A 20639-nucleotide genomic window follows, 5' to 3' on the forward strand; every position below is an offset into this window, starting at 1 on the left:
TTACATGACAATATGACATTTAATTTAATTTATTTTTATTTATTTATTATTTATTTATATGTCTATATTTAATAATTAACATTTAAATTTAATTTTTATTTATTTATTTTTGGTTGATTTTACGTAAGTAAAATAATACTATAGCATTCATTATTTTTATTTAAATGGGATCTGGATTGAATTATATAAAGTTGAGTACGTAGAGAGATGATACTAATTAACATTTTACAATTTTATGATATGAATATACTTATGCAAAAATGTGAATAAGTGGGACATTTCATTATTAACTTTTATTAATTATAAAAAGAGAGATGAGAGAGAATCTAGAGAGAGAGAGAAAACCTCGGGTAGAAGTTAGGAAAAAACACTCGAGAGATGGGAGGAATAACAACACGACGGACACGTTCGGAGCTACGAAATTTAATAAAGGAAATTATAGGAATCTTAACTCACGTCAATCCGGAAATCAACTAAAATCGTTTATGTTTTACAACTTCCCTGAAGATTGGAAAGTGATGAATATGTGGAAGATGTTCAAAAACTATGGTTGGGTTAGAGATGTGTACATGGTCCAAAAAAGATTAAAGAATGGCCATCGATATGCTTTCGTTAGGTTTGTTGTGGTTCCAGATGAAGATAAACTGCTACTTAGATTGAGAGAAATCAGAATCGATGAACAAAGGCTATTGATATACAAAGCAAGAGGTAGGGGTAATATGGAAGAGGAGGTGAAATCTAAGGTTGAAACAGATGGCAGAAAACATACTAAGGCAGAAAATAATGGTGATGTGTCACCAAGATCTATCAGAAATGGAAGAATGTTTTGTGATGTTGTGCGAGAAAGAAGGAGGATGGAAGATAATAAGTTGTATGACCTAAGGGATGAAGTCCTTAATAAGAAAAGAGGAGTTAATGGAGATGAAATTCCACATAAACGCAAGGTGGATAATTCCTCCGGTGAGAGAAAAAGGACGAATGAAGTGCCAGATGAAAGGACAGTAGTCAAATCCATCGATGAAGACAACAAGTCCATTCCGGAAAAATCTTTAATAGGTGATGTTAAAAAACTTGAGTACCTGAGTAACTTACGTTCCTTATGTGATGGTGAAGGACTCAGTAACTATGAAATAAAGTACCTTGGGGTACAGAAATTATGTTGGTGTTCGAAAATCAAAGTACGGTTAATGAGGTTATCAGTCATAAAGATCACTTCTTGAACAATTGGCTTGACATAAGTGTTTGACTAGTGGGGATGAAAACACCAAACTTTTTCATTCGTATATCCGGAGAAATGAAGCTAGAAGAAATATCTGTGGGCTTGTCATTGATGGTGTATGGAATGAAAATCCCATCGATGTCAAAGAGGTGACGTTTGATCATTTTATGAAACAATTTAAGCGTCGGGACTATGATAAGCTGCAGTTCACATCTGTTGATGATCAGCCGCGTGTCAATTCCATCACACCAACAGATGCAGCTGCTCTTGAGTCCCCTTTTACCGAGGCTGAAGTGTGGGAGGCTATAAGTGAATGTGCTTGTTCTAAGGCGCCGGGGCCGGATGAGTTCAAGTTTAAATTTTTTTAAACTATATTGGAATATAATCAAAGAGGATCTGTTAAAAGCTTTGAGTCGGTTTTGGGAATTCAGGGAAATCTCTAATGGTTGTAACGCCTCCTTTATAACGCTTGTCCAAAAAAAAAAAATGGATCCGCTGAATTTAAGTGATTATCGACCCATTAGTCTAATAGGTTGCTACTACAAGATACTTTCAAAAATCCTCTAGTCCCGGATTCGTAAGGTCATTTCGAACCTTATTGATAATGTGCAAAGCGCTTTTATAAAGGGTAGATTCATCCTCGACGGTGTTCTTATTGCAAGTGAGGCCATTGACTTTCTAAGAAAAAATAGGAAGAAAAGCCTCATATTCAAGGTCGACTTCGAGAAGGCAATTGATAGTGTTAATTGGGACTTTCTTCTAGATATCATGAAGAAAATGGGATTCGGAGATAAGTGGTAAAAGTGGATACTAGCTTGTCTTGAATCGGCCTCCGTCCCTATCTTGGTTAATGGGTCTCCAACGAATGAATTCAAACTTGAGAGGGGTATTCGACAAGGTGATCTACTATCCCCACTTCTTTTCATCATTGCGACGGAAGGTCTAAATGTTTTCACGAAAAAAGCCATTGATAACGGGCTCTTCAAAGGTGTCGAAATTGGTTCCGATAAAGTCTTGATATCACATTTGCAATACGCGGACGATACAATATTCCTAGGGGAATGGGACCGTCAAAACTTTTGTAATCTCATAAAATTACTTAATTGTTATGAGAATATCTCGGGCCTAAAAGTCAACTATCAAAAAAGTCTTGTGTATGGATTGGGGGTGGCTAAGGATGAAATAGGTAGAATGGCTTCTCGGGTGAATTGTAAGGTGGGAGAACTCCCATTCACTTATTTGGGATTACCTTTGGGTCAAAATATGAATAGGATTGAGAATTGGAAGCCCGTGGTTGACAAAATTTCCTCGAGACTTGCGGATTAGAAAGCTAAAACGATTTCGTTTGGTGGAAGGCTTACGTTGGTTAAATCAGTTCTAAATAGTTTACCGTTATATTTTTTCTCGCTCTTTCGTGCTCCGTCGTTTGTTATTAAAAAAATTAGAGAGTATTAGGAGAAATTTCATTTGGGGCGGGTCGGGTGAGCGATCTAAATTATCTTGGGTTAAATGGGAGGATACGTTACTACCTTTTAGTGAAGGTGGTCTCAATATCGGGTCGTTGAGGGGGAAGAACTTTGCCCTCCTAGGGAAATGGTTTTGGCGGGTTAAATCCGAACCTAATGCCTGAAGGTCTTAAAAAGCATTCATGGTCCTAGTGGGCTGCTCGTACCTTCGGGCCTTGATGGGCCAAAAGGGAAGTGCGGTGTTTGGGCTAACACAATCCGTGCAGGTTGTGCAATTAACAAAACAGGTGTACCGTTCGGAAGCTCTTTTATGAAGCGTATAGGCGATGGTGGAAGCACTCGTTTCTGGACTGATCAATGGCTAACTGATGACTCTCTTTGCAACAAATATCGAAGACTGTTTATGCTAGAAGTTGACCAAAACTGTCAGGCCCGCGAACGTATAACTTGGACAGGAGGCACGCATAGCAGCTCATGGTCATGAGATCGTGAGCCAACGGGCATACTTAAGGAGATCTTCAATCACTAACCGATTTGTTATTTGTTTTTGTGAAACAGGATGTCGCCCAAGATGCTTGGTTCTGTAAGACCCGAATATTTTATTGTACTTATGTGTGTATAAGTTATTCAAGTTGTGGGGTTTAGGTTGTATTTAATTAAAAGGCAAAAGAAGCTGAACTGGGCCTTTGGCGCGCCGCGCCATTACTGGCTGACAGCTCACTTTGTTTTTAATTAGATATTTTGAGGGCAATTGGGTAAATTCACTTGAGGGCCGACCTTAAGGCCCTAGATCAGTTTTGAAAGGATCCGTTCATATACATTATAAACGATTCACAATAGTTGATTACATTGCGAGGTATTTGACCTCTATATGATACATTTTACAAACATTGCATTCGTTTTTAAAAGACAAACTTTCTTTACATCGAAAATTGACAGGCATGCATACCATTTCATAATATCCACTATCCAACTATAAATTGATTTAATAATAATCTTTGATGAACTCAATGACTCGAATGCAACGTTCTTCGAAATATGCTATGAAAGACTCCAAGTAATATCTTTAAAATGAGCAAATGCACAGCGGAAGATTTCTTTAACACCTGAGAATAAACATGCTTTAAAGTGTCAACCAAAAGGTTGGTGAGTTCATTAGTTTATCATAATCATTTATTTCCATCATTTTAATAGAGCACAAGAATTTCATTTCCAGTTCTCATAAATATACGTCCCATGCATAGAGACAAAAATAATCATTCATATGGTGAACACCTGGTAACCGACATTAACTAGATATATATAAGAATATCCCCTATCATTCCGGGATCCTCCTTCGGACATGATATAAATTTCGAAGTACTAAAGCATCCGGTACTTTGGATGGGGTTTGTTAGGCCTAATAGATCTATCTTTAGGATTCGCGTCAATTAGGGTGTATGTTCCCTAATTCTTAGATTACCAGACTTTAATAAAAAGGGGCATATTTGATTTCAATAATTCAACCATAGAATGTAGTTTCAATTACTTGTGTCTATTTCGTCAAACATTTATAAAAGCGCATGTATTCTCAGTCCCAAAAATATAAAGGGTAAAAAGGCAAATGAAACTCACCATACTGTATTTCGTAGTAAAAATACATATAACGTCATTGAACAAGTGCAAGGTTGGCCTCGGATTCACGAACCTAAATTAATTATATATATTTATGTGTTGGTCAATATTTGTCTAACAAATTAGGTCAAGTCATAGTATACCACAATCCTAATGCTCGAGACTAATATGCAAAAGTCAACAAAAGTAAATTTGATTCAAAATAATTTCCAAAAATCTATACATGATTAATATATAGTTTAAATATCGTCGTTTTATATTTTTAAAAGATTTATTAGAGTAAATAATATAATTTATTTATTAATAAATAAAATTTTATATTAAATTTATATAATAAAATATACTTTTATATATATTAAGTAATAAAATTTATAGGGTTCATTTAATATTATAAAGATAATATGATAGGTATTATTAAAGTAAGTTATTACACGTAGTAAAATATGTTTGTATCACATATTTATTTGATAAAATAATATCTATAATGATAGTAAGTAAAAGTTGTATTATTTTGTAATAATAATTATTATTATAAAAATATCAATATTTATAATTACTAAGATAACATTATGATAAAACGATAATTCTAATTATGATAACTTTAATATTTACGATAATTTTTAATATTATCTTTAAAATAATAATTCTATTTAAAATAATAATAATAATGATATTTTATAGTAACAATGACATTTATATTAAAATGATAATTTTTGTTAAAATGATAGTTTTAATACTAACGATACTTTTAATAATAATAGTAATGATAAAAATAATAAGAACGATAATTTTATCTAAATCAATATCTTATAATATTTTAATTTCATCATGATACTCTTACTCATTATTTCCTAATCGTTTCGTTTAATAGCTTTTAATCGTCTTTTATATCATGTTCATAATAATGATAATAATAGTAATCAAAATAATTAGGTGTTACAAATATTTGTTTTAATTATACTAATATTAATAATGATAGTTACTATAACATTATTAACGATAATACTAATAATTATCATTAAGATAATATAGTAATAATAATAATAACAATAATAATAACCATTTTTAAATAATGATATATATATATATATATATATATATTAATAATGATAATAATAATACTACTAATAATAATAATAATAATAATTGGATAATAATAATAATACTAATTATAACTTTAACGATAATAACGATAGTAATAATAAAAAAAATAACAATTTTTAATGATAAATCCTTTTTATTGATAAAGATAATAATAATGATAATAATAAGATAAAACTAGAACGACGATAAAAACAACGATAATAATAATCATTTTTAATAAAAATATCGAAAATTCAATTGATTATAACTTCTAATCCGTTCATCGAAACCATTCGATATCTAAAGGAAAAGTTCTTAATTTTTCGCTAGCTTTCCAAGGACATGCATATCTTATACCTTATCTCAACCGCAAGTGTAACTAATTCAAGATTCAACCTAACCTGTCTAAGGGCAATATCAAAAGTACAAGCATGCATAATTCTAAATACTCGAGCACTAGTCAGGGATACACTATTAGTATGTAGAAGTTAAATTATGAGTACTCACGTATCAATATTAAGATTCAATATTGCAGGAAAGGTACGTAGACGCAACGGAAATGATAAACACTATATTGACCTCACGAGCATACCCATGAACCATAATCAATCACCTCCATAGCTATAACCCATAATTTCCTTAATCCTATCCTACTCGAAAAACAATTTCGAAATCACTCGGACAGCACTCCGTCGTAATATTTTATGTATACTAATAATATCTTGAAATAATACAGAGTAAATATATATATATATGTAAATCGATTGAGAGAGTTTAGAGAAAAATATTTTCAAGTTTCTATGAAATAATGAAACCTATTGAATTCTATTTATAATAGATTTTTGAATTATTAAAGTGAATTATTAAAGTATGAATTATTAAAGTGAATTATTAAAGTATGAATTATTAAAGTGAATTATTAAAGTATGAATTATTAAAGTGAATTATTAAAGTATGAATTATTAAAGTGAATTATTAAAGTTATAGTAAAGTAAAAATAAAGTAAAGGTAAAGTTTAAGTATAGTAAAAGTATAAAACTATGTACGTATAATACGCGTATAAATATATATAATATTAATTTAAATCGTTATATATATTTAATAAAATAAAATATAAATATCGTTATCTTTCTCATACTAGTTAAGTAATGAGTTGTCAAAAGTGGTTCTAGATATTTATAAAAGTTATATACATTTTAATAATAAAGTTCTTTTTAAACTAAAAACGTTTTTGTACGTTTGAAACTAAATAGATCAATCGAGTCTTTATGAGATTCAATCTTCCACTATCCTTTGTCTAGTTCTCAATGATTGACAATTTGTTCTTATTTATAAATCACTTTACCATTTTTCGAATATTATTAAAATGGAAAGATTTCTCAAATCAACGTGGGCCTTTCAACAGAGACTTGTAATCATAATTCAATATATCTGATAATTCAATCATTTGATCTTATCTTCTAATTCCATTGATAAACATTTTGAAACAGATACAATCATATAAAGTATTTAATCTAATATTTAGTTTACGTTTCAAGTTATAATATATATACACATATACATATATAATCATATTCGTTTAATGGTTCGTGAATCGTTAGAACTTGGTCGAGGTTGAATGAATGTATGAACATAGTTTAAAATTCTTGAAATTTAACTTAACAAATATTGCTTAACATGTCGGAAACATATAAAGATTAAAGTTTAAATTTGGTTGGAAATTTCCGGTGTCGGAAACATATAAAGATTAAAGTTTAAATTTGGTTGGAAATTTCCGGGTTGTCACAGTACCTACCCGTTAAAGAAATTTCGTCCCAAAATTTGAGTGGAAAGGTCGTGAATGATAATAAGTATGTTTTCATGATGCATACGGGCTGAAAATTAGAGTTTTATCATCAGCGAATAATTTGGATAAACAATCCATTTATATGAAGAGTACGAATGAAGCTAACATAGAAGAGTGAAATGAGTAAGTGTAGATTCATCTTATCATTTGACGTAGATATGATTGATTCCCAGATTTCAAGGGATTTGAAGAAAATCTTCTTAATAAGATTTGACTCTCCGGTAATCAAGGGAATTAGGATCCGCTTTAAATGCGATCGTCCATTTTAATTGTTCTGTCAGGGATTTTCTTATAAATTCACCTCCTTCGTTTCCTTACAACTCACACCTTCTGTTGATGCATTTTATGCAAGTCCTTAGACATCTACCCACGTCCATTGCAGGTACAACAGTTTACAGGCCACCATGATTGCTCGTTATTTTCCTATCCGTGTTTGTATGTGGTTACAGGAACTGCAGGAACGAGATTTAGATGTTTGACTATGTTAGACTTAGTCAGACGTACGAGTGAAGCCTCACTAGTACGGCTGACAGGCTCATACGCACGGTTGATGCTGAGCTAAGTCACAATTACAACCTAAATGAGAAAACACGAGTGAGTGATCACCCGTACGGCTGATGAAGCTAACTCGTACGTGTGATGAATGAATCGTATGGGTGAGTCAACAGCAGGGGTATATAAAGTCTTATGTTCTTCATTTTAGGTTAAGCCTCTCATTTGTTACACACACTCAGATCTAGTGAGCTCCTCCGATTCTCTCTCAGTCCAAATCACCCAGGTGGTGAATAATAGCTCTAGGTGTTGATCTAATCACACTTGATTTAGTTGTGGTTTGACTAAATTAATCAAAAAAAAAACTTAACCTATTCACTAGAGGGTTTGATTCACTTATTCCGCCATTGTGTGAGTTAAATCTATTGATTTCTAAGTTCCTAGTCATGTTTTATCACCTTCTATTCTTTCCCCCTCAACTCATATTTTAAAGTATTCATCAATATGCTCCATCCAATTCTGATTCTCGATATACTTCTAACTTTCATATCGGTCATTCTTCTTTTTCATCTACCGCCGGAAGAATATATTTACTTCTACTATACTCTTGGGTTTATAGTGTTTCTAGTTCTCCCGTGTCTTTATATTGCTATATGCATCGATATATATGGTTTATAATTTCTGGTTTGTCGTTGGCCTTTATATGTTCCCTTATATTTCAAAGTCTCTGCTTCTATCTTCTATAATCATTATCATTCACAGTTAATGCTCTCTTTTATTTTCTGCAATTTATACCCCAATTTCTATTTTGGAGTTTTGTCCTTTCGTTTCTTCTTCTTGCGATTAAGCACCGCTTGTAATGGTCCAGAATTCACAGATATGAATTTCGGAATGAACATTGTTAATGTTCTAGGAAGGAAATTATGATGGCACGATCTTGACTTGTCAAATTACTAGAATACCTTGGAAAAGGCCGAATCATCAAGAAATATTTTCTTGATATTTAAGAGGTTAAATAGAATACAAGAGTCGTATAACATGGCACATGATGATGTTATGATCTGTGAATCATCACGTTCCATTTAGAAATTCAGCATGACTTACCGTAATAAAATCACATTGATCAAGTGTCATTATATTATACTAATTCATGCTTCAGTTCCCAACACTACTTCAAAATATTCCTATTTTAAACTTGAATGTTTCAGAATTTAAAAACTAAAATAGTTTCTTTTGTGATGTAATACAGATAGCGCGAAGAGGTAAATGATTTCAAATAAGAAAAATTAAGAAAATATCTTCAGAAATATGGAGGATATTTATAATGAAAGATATGATGATATTTTAGAATTTCTAATATCAGAGGATGATGAAGAATATTGTCCGCAGGGGTTTAGAGTCAGGAGCAAGGTATTCGTTAATGACTTCAGCAGGTACTGAATCATTTGGATCCTTTGAAATCAGGTTCAGTCTTTGTAATTTGCCCACAGCCTCCTTCCTACTTTGCTCAATCCGTTTTCCAGTTCCAAAACTTCTCTTTTTCTGCGCTTTGCCAGCACACTTCATCATTATCATCCAGCTTTTACCGTTTAAAGTCGTTTATAGTTTTTGTTGCTTCATCAGCATTTTTTCCATTTTCGAAGAACCAATTCGTAGTTCGGAGTGTTTTTCAGAAACTTCACATTCAAATTAAGTCCAGAAGATAGACGTTATATATACACATATAACTGTTGGCGTAGACATGCTGTGAGATTTCAAAATATTGATTGCTAATTCTCAATGATTCGTATGGCAATTCTCATTACAAGATGCGAATGAGTAAATGATGGGGTTTCAATGAATAATTATAATGACTTTTTGGAGAGGCTAAAGTAAAAGGGTAATGAAGTTGTTGGTACATCTGCTAATAATGTGGTGGAATGTAAAAGGTTCTCTGGTAACGATGGTGTATATCTCAAGGTTATAATAAGGTTAATCTGACTGAAAAGTCGAAGTTGACTTGCTGGAGCTGTGACAAAACTGGCTACTTTGAATAGGAGTCGCAAAGTTATTTTTGCTAATAAATGCCAAAGAATCTGACGCGGATACGTTGTTTAAACTTTTACTTTGGTTTCAAGAGTTTTTTTTGGGTACATAATTGTTGGTAACATGTGGTTGGATCATCATCTCGATTGCTCATCATTCGAAGTGTCTTCAGAAATTTTCGAAGGGTTTAAACACAGATTGTAATCGTTAACATACATTTGATATTCTAACACAGTTTTGAAGTCAAAATATAGCTTGTGAAAGATGTAAGGATCTAAGAGTGATGATTTTGGTCATATCTCAAGTTGAATTTTGAGATTTCAAAATCTGAATATGTAATTAAATTTTGAATGAGTATGGTTGTTTTGATTTCTATAAAAGAATGTATATTGTTGTGAAAGTAGGGAGTATAATGGATGATTTGCTGAATCAGAATCGAAGAATGTAACATATTAATTGTGAATTTATATATCTCTTGGGTACTACCTACCCGTTAAAAAAATTTCACAATTAATATTTTGTACAAAAGAATTTTATTACAGTCTTTATGAAAATATATATATGTATATTTTCTTCAGATGTAACATAGATTTAATGAGTTAATGTTAAATTAAACTCATTTGATTTACGGTTGAAACTAGAATTGAATATTCCCTAAAGGCTTTAAAAAGTACATAACTTTTACGCAGTATTTCTTTAATGACATTGAAATTATGAATCAATACTTCGTTATTTGTTGATGTATGATGTTCGGTTCGTGGAATTCTTGTGAATTTCGCAAAGTACGAATGATGTTATCTGAAAAGTTTCGGGTACATCGATGATGAAAGTGTAAAATCAAATATATACTTGATTTATTATGAATTGGAATTTGTTGAATTGCGACAGAGATTGTAGTTAACGCTGGTTAAGTTGCGGAAGGACGTACATTATTGCATATTTGTAATATGAATTAACCGAGTAGTTAAGATTCACACACAATAGCCTAGCACGGAAAGATTTATTTCAAATATATATATATATATATATATATATATATATATATATATATATATATAATATACATATAATTTCTTCAGAGGGAATGAGTTAATTCTTCATAACTCGTTGATACAATATACACGTTATTGATTTGTAATGATGTCCACAGTGATTCTTGAACTGACGGAGTTTGTGATGTTATCGGTGTTGTTGATTCGGATGTTGACTGTACTGACGATGCTGGTAACGCTGACAGTACTGTTGATGCTGTTGGTAAAGTAAGTTTAGCTTGTTAATCACACACCATTTTTGTCAGGGTTTCTACTCTTCCTTCTATCATTTTGGTTCGCTTAACTGATTTATGGTTAGGGCTAGATTAGATAATCTCTAAGACTTTAGAGATTACATAATCGCCGCGGAATGTTTCTCCAATGAAGTTATGAATTAATACTTCGTCAGTTATTGTTGTTGGTACTCCTTGGTATCTATGATGCGTATGACGTTGATGCTCGTGGGACAGATTGTGAAGTTGAGGTTTACGACGCGATTGTGGTTGGAGGTGGTAATGGTACTATTGGCGTTGATGATGGTAGTACTGGTTATGCTGCTGATGCTGCTGCTGGTGTTTGTAATCTCTGCACCATATTCTCCAAAGCTACTACCCGAGTGCGAAGCTCGTTGACTTCTTCTATTACACCGGGGTGATTGTCGGTTCGGACGAGCGGATAAATAAAATCTAAAATTTGATGTAATATATAATCGTGACGAGATACTCTGGAAATGAGCGAGAAAATGGTGTTTCGGACAGGTCCGCCGGTAAGTGCTTCAGGTTCTTTGTCAAGAGGGCAATGTGGTGGATGGAAGGGATCACCTTCTTCTTGTCTCCAATGATTGAGGAGGCTACGAACCCATCCCTAATTCATCCAGAATAGGTGATGACTGATTGGTTGATCTATTCCGGTCACACTGCTTTCGGAGCTTGAATGGGATTCCATTTCGGAATCTGAGTGACTTGAACTGATACGATAAGATATGATTTAGCATATATGCTAAGATATGAATTTTTGTCTATACACTATTCATGCAATCAATGCAGCAAGACGTGTCTTAGACTAAAAATGATAAGCAGGTAATTTCCTGAGGATGATAAGTAGTTAATTTTCGACACAAAATGATAAGCAAAACTTTTGACATGCAGACACGGTCGAAGTCCAGACTCACTAATGCATCCTATCGACTTATCAGTCAGACACACTAATGCAGACCTGGTTCGCTAAGACCACCGCTCTGATACCAACTGAAAGGATCCGTTCATATACATTATAAACGATTCACAATAGTTGATTACATTGCGAGGTATTTGACCTCTATATGATACATTTTACAAACATTGCATTCGTTTTTAAAAGACAAAATTTCTTTACATCGAAAATTGACAGGCATGCATACCATTTCATAATATCCACTATCCAACTATAAATTGATTTAATAATAATCTTTGATGAACTCAATGACTCGAATGCAACGTTCTTCGAAATATGCTATGAAAGACTCCAAGTAATATCTTTAAAATGAGCAAATGCACAGCGGAAGATTTCTTTAACACCTGAGAATAAACATGCTTTAAAGTGTCAACCAAAAGGTTGGTGAGTTCATTAGTTTATCATAATCATTTATTTCCATCATTTTAATAGACCACAAGAATTTCATTTCCAGTTCTCATAAATATACGTCCCATGCATAGAGAAAAAAATAATCATTCATATGGTGAACACCTGGTAACCGACATTAACTAGATACATATAAGAATATCCCCTATCATTCCGGGATCCTCCTTCGGACATGATATAAATTTCGAAGTACTAAAGCATCCGGTACTTTGGATGGGGTTTGTTAGGCCCAATAGATCTATCTTTAGGATTCGCGTCAATTAGGGTGTCTGTTCCCTAATTCTTAGATTATCAGACTTTAATAAAAAGGGGCATATTTGATTTCGATAATTCAACCATAGAATGTAGTTTCAATTACTTGTGTCTATTTCGTCAAACATTTATAAAAGCGCATGTATTCTCAGTCCCAAAAATATAAAGGGTAAAAAGGCAAATGAAACTCACCATACTGTATTTCGTAGTAAAAATACATATAACGTCATTGAACAAGTGCAAGGTTGGCCTCGGATTCACGAACCTAAATTAATTATATATATTTATGTGCTGGTCAATATTTGTCTAACAAATTAGGTCAAGTCATAGTGTACCACAATCCTAATGCTCGAGACTAATATGCAAAAGTCAACAAAAGTAAATTTGATTCAAAATAATTTCCAAAAATCTATACATGATTAATATATAGTTTAAATATCGTCGTTTTATATTTTTAAAAGATTTATTAGAGTAAATAATATAATTTATTTATTAATAAATAAAATTTTATATTAAATTTATATAATAAAATATACTTTTATATATATTAAGTAATAAAATTTATAGGGTTCATTTAATATCATAAAGATAATATGATAGGTATTATTAAAGTAAGTTATTACACGTAGTAAAATATGTTTGTATCACATATTTATTTGATAAAATAATATCTATAATGATAGTAAGTAAAAGTTGTATTATTTTGTAATAATAATTATTATTATAAAAATATCAATATTTATAATTACTAAGATAACATTATGATAAAACGATAATTCTAATTATGATAACTTTAATATTTACGATAATTTTTAATATTATCTTTAAAATAATAATTCTATTTAAAATAATAATAATAATGATATTTTATAGTAACAATGACATTTATATTAAAATGATAATTTTTGTTAAAATGATAGTTTTAATACTAACGATACTTTTAATAATAATAGTAATGATAAAAATAATAAGAACGATAATTTTATCTAAATCAATATCTTATAATATTTTAATTTCATCATGATACTCTTACTCATTATTTCCTAATCGTTTCGTTTAATAGCTTTTAATCGTCTTTTATATCGTGTTCATAATAATGATAATAATAGTAATCAAAATAATTAGGTGTTACAAATATTTGTTTTAATTATACTAATATTAATAATGATAGTTACTATAACATTATTAACGATAATACTAATAATTATCATTAAGATAATATAGTAATAATAATAATAATAACAATAACAATAACCATTTTTAAATAATGATATATATATATATATATATATATATTAATAATGATAATAATAATAATAATAATACTAATAATAATAATAATAATACTAATTATAACTTTAACGATAATAACGATAGTAATAATAAAAAAAAATAACAATTTTTAATGATAAATCCCTTTTATTGATAAAGATAATAATAATGATAATAATAAGATAAAGCTAGAACGACGATAAAAACAACAATAATAATAATAATAATCATTTTTAATAAAAATATCGAAAATTCAATTGATTATAACTTCTAATCCGTTCATCGAAACCATTCGATATCTAAAGGAAAAGTTCTTAATTTTTCGCTAGCTTTCCAAGGACATGCATATCTTATACCTTATCTCAACTGCAAGTGTAACTAATTCAAGATTCAACCTAACCTGTCTAAGGGCAATATCAAAAGTACAAGCATGCATAATTCTAAATATTCGAGCACTAGTCAGGGATACACTATTAGTATGTAGAAGTTAAATTATGAGTACTCACGTATCAATATTAAGATTCAATATTGCAGGAAAGGTACGTAGACGCAACGAAAATGATAAACACTATATTGAACTGGGCATTTGGCACGCCGCGCCATTACGGGCTGACAGCTCACTTTGTTTTTAATTAGATATTTTGAGGGCAATTGGGTAAATTCACTTAAGGGCCGACCTTAAGGCCCTAGATCAGTTTTGGGGAGCCTCATAACTCCATTTTCATCTACTTCACTTCTTCCAATTTAGTTTCTAGAGAGAGAGAGATTCTTAGTGAGGGAAAGCTTGAATCAAGGAAGAAGGAGGCGATTTCGGATCAAAGTGCGGGTATTAAAGTTGTTCATCTTTCCTCTAGCTACGTTTTGATCATAGTGGTATGCTCTAATCTTGATTTCCTTATTTAATTTGTGAAAGGGTTAGAGTTAGGGTTAATGATGAACTTAAAACCCATTTGTGGGTGAATGGGGTGTTTTTGGATGAATTTGGGTCATGAAGACTCAAAGATGACTAACTAGGGTTTTGAAGTGTTAGATTGATGATTATGAACTTAATTGGTTAGTTAAAGTATTAGAACACTTTAATGATATGTAAATGGGTGTTATTGGGTATGGATGACCCAAATGGGTGTGTTGACTTTGAAATGGGTCAAATGAGTCTTTAATGACCTAAGCGGTCTAGCAAGTATGAAAACGAGTTAGCCTTGTGACCTAAGTGTGTTTTAAACCCATCTTGACGAATGATTAGGATTTTGGTGTGTGTTGACCCAATTTAGGGTTAAGGGTGTAAATGGGTTGAAATTGCACCTTGGGTCAAAATGGCTTAGAATGGTGAAAGGGTTTGGTTGACCGACTTGAGTTTGCGTTTGATTATATGTATAATGTGATAGGTACGTTACTTTGAGGTTTCGCAAGCTCGGGTATCTTTTCACAAGACTTTGAGGTGAGTGGAATAATTATATGCGTATGTATATAATGTATCTATTTGTTGTAGCATGAAATGTGAAATGTCCCGTTCTTATTGATTAAAAACGTTCCATATTAATTGATTTCGTTGCGAGGTTTTGACCTCTATATGAGACGTTTTTCAAAGACTGCATTCATTTTAAAACAAACCATAACCTTTATTTTATCAATAAAGGTTTAAAAAGCTTTACGTAGATTATCAAATAATGATAATCTAAAATATCCTGTTTACACACGACCATTACATAATGGTTTACAATACAAATATGTTACAACAAAATAAGTTTCTTGAATGCAGTTTTTACACAATATCATACAAGCATGGACTCCAAATCTCGTCCTTATTTAAGTATGCGACAGCGGAAGCTCTTAATAATCACCTGAGAATAAACATGCTTAAAACGTCAACAAAAATGTTGGTGAGTTATAGGTTTAACCTATATATATCAAATCATAATAATAGACCACAAGATTTCATATTTCAATACACATCCCATACATAGAGATAAAAATCATTCATATGGTGAACACCTGGTAACCGACAATAACAAGATGCATATATAAGAATATCCCCATCATTCCGGGACACCCTTCGGATATGATATAAATTTCGAAGTACTAAAGCATCCGGTACTTTGGATGGGGTTTGTTAGGCCCAATAGATCTATCTTTAGGATTCGCGTCAATTAGGGTGTCTGTTCCCTAATTCTTAGATTACCAGACTTAATAAAAAGGGGCATATTCGATTTCGATAATTCAACCATAGAATGTAGTTTCACGTACTTGTGTCTATTTTGTAAATCATTTATAAAACCTGCATGTATTCTCATCCCAAAAATATTAGATTTTAAAAGTGGGACTATAACTCACTTTCACAGATTTTTACTTCGTCGGGAAGTAAGACTTGGCCACTGTTGATTCACGAACCTATAACAATATATACATATATATTAAAGTATGTTCAAAATATATTTACAACACTTTTAATATATTTTGATGTTTTAAGTTTATTAAGTCAGCTGTCCTCGTTAGTAACCTATAACTAGTTGTCCACAGTTAGATGTACAGAAATAAATCGATAAATATTATCTTGAATCAATCCACGACCCAGTGTATACGTATCTCAGTATTGATCACAACTCAAACTATATATATTTTGGAATCAACCTCAACCCTGTATAGCTAACTCCAACATTCACATATAGAGTGTCTATGGTTGTTCCGAAATATATATAGATGTGTCGACATGATAGGTCGAAACATTGTATACGTGTCTATGGTATCTCAAGATTACATAATATACAATACAAGTTGATTAAGTTATGGTTGGAATAGATTTGTTACCAATTTTCACGTAGCTAAAATGAGAAAAATTATCCAATCTTGTTTTACCCATAACTTCTTCATTTTAAATCCGTTTTGAGTGAATCAAATTGCTATGGTTTCATATTGAACTCTATTTTATGAATCTAAACAGAAAAAGTATAGGTTTATTGTCGGAAAAATAAGTTACAAGTCGTTTTTGTAAAGGTAGTCATTTCAGTCGAAAGAACGACGTCTAGATGACCATTTTAGAAAACATACTTCCACTTTGAGTTTAACCATAATTTTTGGATATAGTTTCATGTTCATAATAAAAATCATTTTCTCAGAATAACAACTTTTAAATCAAAGTTTATCATAGTTTTTAATTAACTAACCCAAAACAGCCCGCGGTGTTACTACGACGGCGTAAATCCGGTTTTACGGTGTTTTTCGTGTTTCCAGGTTTTAAATCATTAAGTTAGCATATCATATAGATATAGAACATGTGTTTAGTTGATTTTAAAAGTCAAGTTAGAAGGATTAACTTTTGTTTGCGAACAAGTTTAGAATTAACTAAACTATGTTCTAGTGATTACACGTTTAAATCTTCGAATAAGATAGCTTTATATGTATGAATCGAATGATGTTATGAACATCATTACTACCTTAATTTCCTTGGATAAACCTACTGGAAAAGATAAAAATGGATCTAGCTTCAATGGATCCTTGGATGGCTCGAAGTTCTTGAAGCAGAATCATGACACGAAAACAAGTTCAAGTAAGATCATCACTTGAAATAAGATTGTTATAGTTATAGAAATTGAACCAAAGTTTGAATATGATTATTACCTTGTATTAGAATGATAACCTACTGTAAGAAACAAAGATTTCTTGAGGTTGGATGATCACCTTACAAGATTGGAAGTGAGCTAGCAAACTTGAAAGTATTCTTGATTTTATGAAACTAGAACTTTTGGAATTTATGAAGAACACTTAGAACTTGAAGATAGAACTTGAGAGAGATCAATTAGATGAAGAAAATTGAAGAATGAAAGTGTTTGTAGGTGTTTTTGGTCGTTGGTGTATGGATTAGATATAAAGGATATGTAATTTTGTTTTCATGTAAATAAGTCATGAATGATTACTCATATTTTTGTAATTTTATGAGATATTTCATGCTAGTTGCCAAATGATGGTTCCCACATGTGTTAGGTGACTCACATGGGCTGCTAAGAGCTGATCATTGGAGTGTATATACCAATAGTACATACATCTAAAAGCTGTGTATTGTACGAGTACGAATACGGGTGCATACGAGTAGAATTGTTGATGAAACTGAACGAGGATGTAATTGTAAGCATTTTTGTTAAGTAGAAGTATTTTGATAAGTGTATTGAAGTCTTTCAAAAGTGTATAAATACATATTAAAACACTACATGTATATACATTTTAACTGAGTCGTTAAGTCATCGTTAGTCGTTACATGTAAGTGTTGTTTTTAAACCTTTAGGTTAACGGTCTTGTTAAATGTTGTTAACCCAATGTTTATAATATCAAATGAGATTTTAAATTATTATATTATCATGATATTATCATGTATGAATATCTCTTAATATGATATATATACATTAAATGTCTTTACAACGATAATCGTTACATATATGTCTCGTTTAAAAATCATTAAGTTAGTAGTCTTATTTTTACATATGTAGTTCATTGTTAATATACTTAATGATATGTTTACTTATCATAGTATCATGTTAACTATATATATATCCATATATATGTCATCATATAGTTTTTACAAGTTTTAACGTTCGTGAATCACCGGTCAACTTGGGTGGTCAATTGTCTATATGAAACCTATTTCAATTAATCAAGTCTTAACAAGTTTGATTGCTTAACATGTTGGAAACATTTAATCATATAAATATCAATCTCAGTTAATATATATAAACATGGAAAAGTTCGGGTCACTACAGTACCTACCCGTTAAATAAATTTCGTCCCGAAATTTTAAGCTGTTGAAGGTGTTGACGAATCTTCTGGAAATAGATGCGGGTATTTCTTCTTCATCTGATCTTCACGCTCCCAGGTGAACTCGGGTCCTCTACGAGCATTCCATCGAACCTTAACAATTGGTATCTTGTTTTGCTTAAGTCTTTTAACCTCACGATCCATTATTTCGACGGGTTCTTCGATGAATTGAAGTTTTTCGTTGATTTGGATTTCATCTAACGGAATAGTGAGATCTTCTTTAGCAAAACATTTCTTCAAATTCGAGACGTGGAAAGTGTTATGTACAGCCGCGAGTTGTTGAGGTAATTCTAGTCGGTAAGCTACTGTTCCGACACGATCAATAATCTTGAATGGTCCAATATACCTTGGATTTAATTTCCCTCGTTTACCAAATCGAACAACGCCTTTCCAAGGTGCAACTTTAAGCATGACCATCTCTCCAATTTCAAATTCTATATCTTTTCTTTTAATGTCAGCGTAGCTCTTTTGTCGACTTTGGGCGGTTTTCAACCGTTGTTGAATTTGGATGATCTTCTCGGTAGTTTCTTGTATAATCTCCGGACCCGTAATCTGTCTATCCCCCACTTCACTCCAACAAATCGGAGACCTGCACTTTCTACCATAAAGTGCTTCAAACGGCGCCATCTCAATGCTTGAATGGTAGCTGTTGTTGTAGGAAAATTCTGCTAACGGTAGATGTCGATCCCAACTGTTTCCGAAATCAATAACACATGCTCGTAGCATGTCTTCAAGCGTTTGTATCGTCCTTTCACTCTGCCCATTAGTTTGTGGATGATAGGCAGTACTCATGTCTAGACGAGTTCCTAATGCTTGCTGTAATGTTTGCCAGAATCTTGAAATAAATCTGCCATCCCTATCAGAGATAATAGAGATTGGTATTCCATGTCTGGAGACGACTTCCTTCAAATACAGTCGTGCTAACTTCTCCATCTTGTCATCTTCTCTTATTGGTAGGAAGTGTGCTGATTTGGTGAGACGATCAACTATTACCCAAATAGTATCAAAACCACTTGCAGTCCTTGGCAATTTAGTGATGAAATCCATGGTAATGTTTTCCCATTTCCATTCCAGGATTTCGGGTTGTTGAAGTAGACCTGATGGTTTCTGATGCTCAGCTTTGACCTTAGAACACGTCAAACATTCTCCTACGTATTTAGCAACATCGGCTTTCATACCCGGCCACCAAAAATGTTTCTTGAGATCCTTGTACATCTTCCCCGTTCCAGGATGTATTGAGTATCTGGTTTTATGAGCTTCTCTAAGTACCATTTCTCTCATATCTCCAAATTTTGGTACCCAAATCCTTTCAGCCCTATACCGGGTTCCGTCTTCCCGAATATTAAGATGCTTCTCCGATCCTTTGGGTATTTCATCCTTTAAATTTCCCTCTTTTAAAACTCCTTGTTGCGCCTCCTTTATTTGAGTAGTAATGTTATTATGAATCATTATATTCATAGATTTTACTCGAATGGGTTCTCTGTCCTTCCTGCTCAAGGCATCGGCTACCACATTTGCCTTCCCCGGGTGGTAACGAATCTCAAAGTCGTAATCATTCAATAATTCAATCCACCTACGCTGCCTCATATTCAGTTGTTTCTGATTAAATATGTGTTGAAGACTTTTGTGGTCGGTATATATAATACTTTTGACCCCATATAAGTAGTGCCTCCAAGTCTTTAATGCAAAAACAACCGTGCCTAATTCCAAATCATGCGTCGTATAATTTTGTTCGTGAATCTTCAATTGTCTAGACGCATAAGCAATCACCTTCGTTCGTTGCATTAATACACAACCGAGACCTTGCTTTGATGCATCACAATAAATCACAAAATCATCATTCCCTTCAGGCAATGACAATATAGGTGCCGTAGTTAGCTTTTTCTTCAATAACTGAAACGCTTTCTCTTGTTCAT

Source organism: Rutidosis leptorrhynchoides, chromosome 5, assembly GCF_046630445.1.
Source record: "Rutidosis leptorrhynchoides isolate AG116_Rl617_1_P2 chromosome 5, CSIRO_AGI_Rlap_v1, whole genome shotgun sequence".
Taxonomy (NCBI): Eukaryota; Viridiplantae; Streptophyta; class Magnoliopsida; order Asterales; family Asteraceae; genus Rutidosis; species Rutidosis leptorrhynchoides.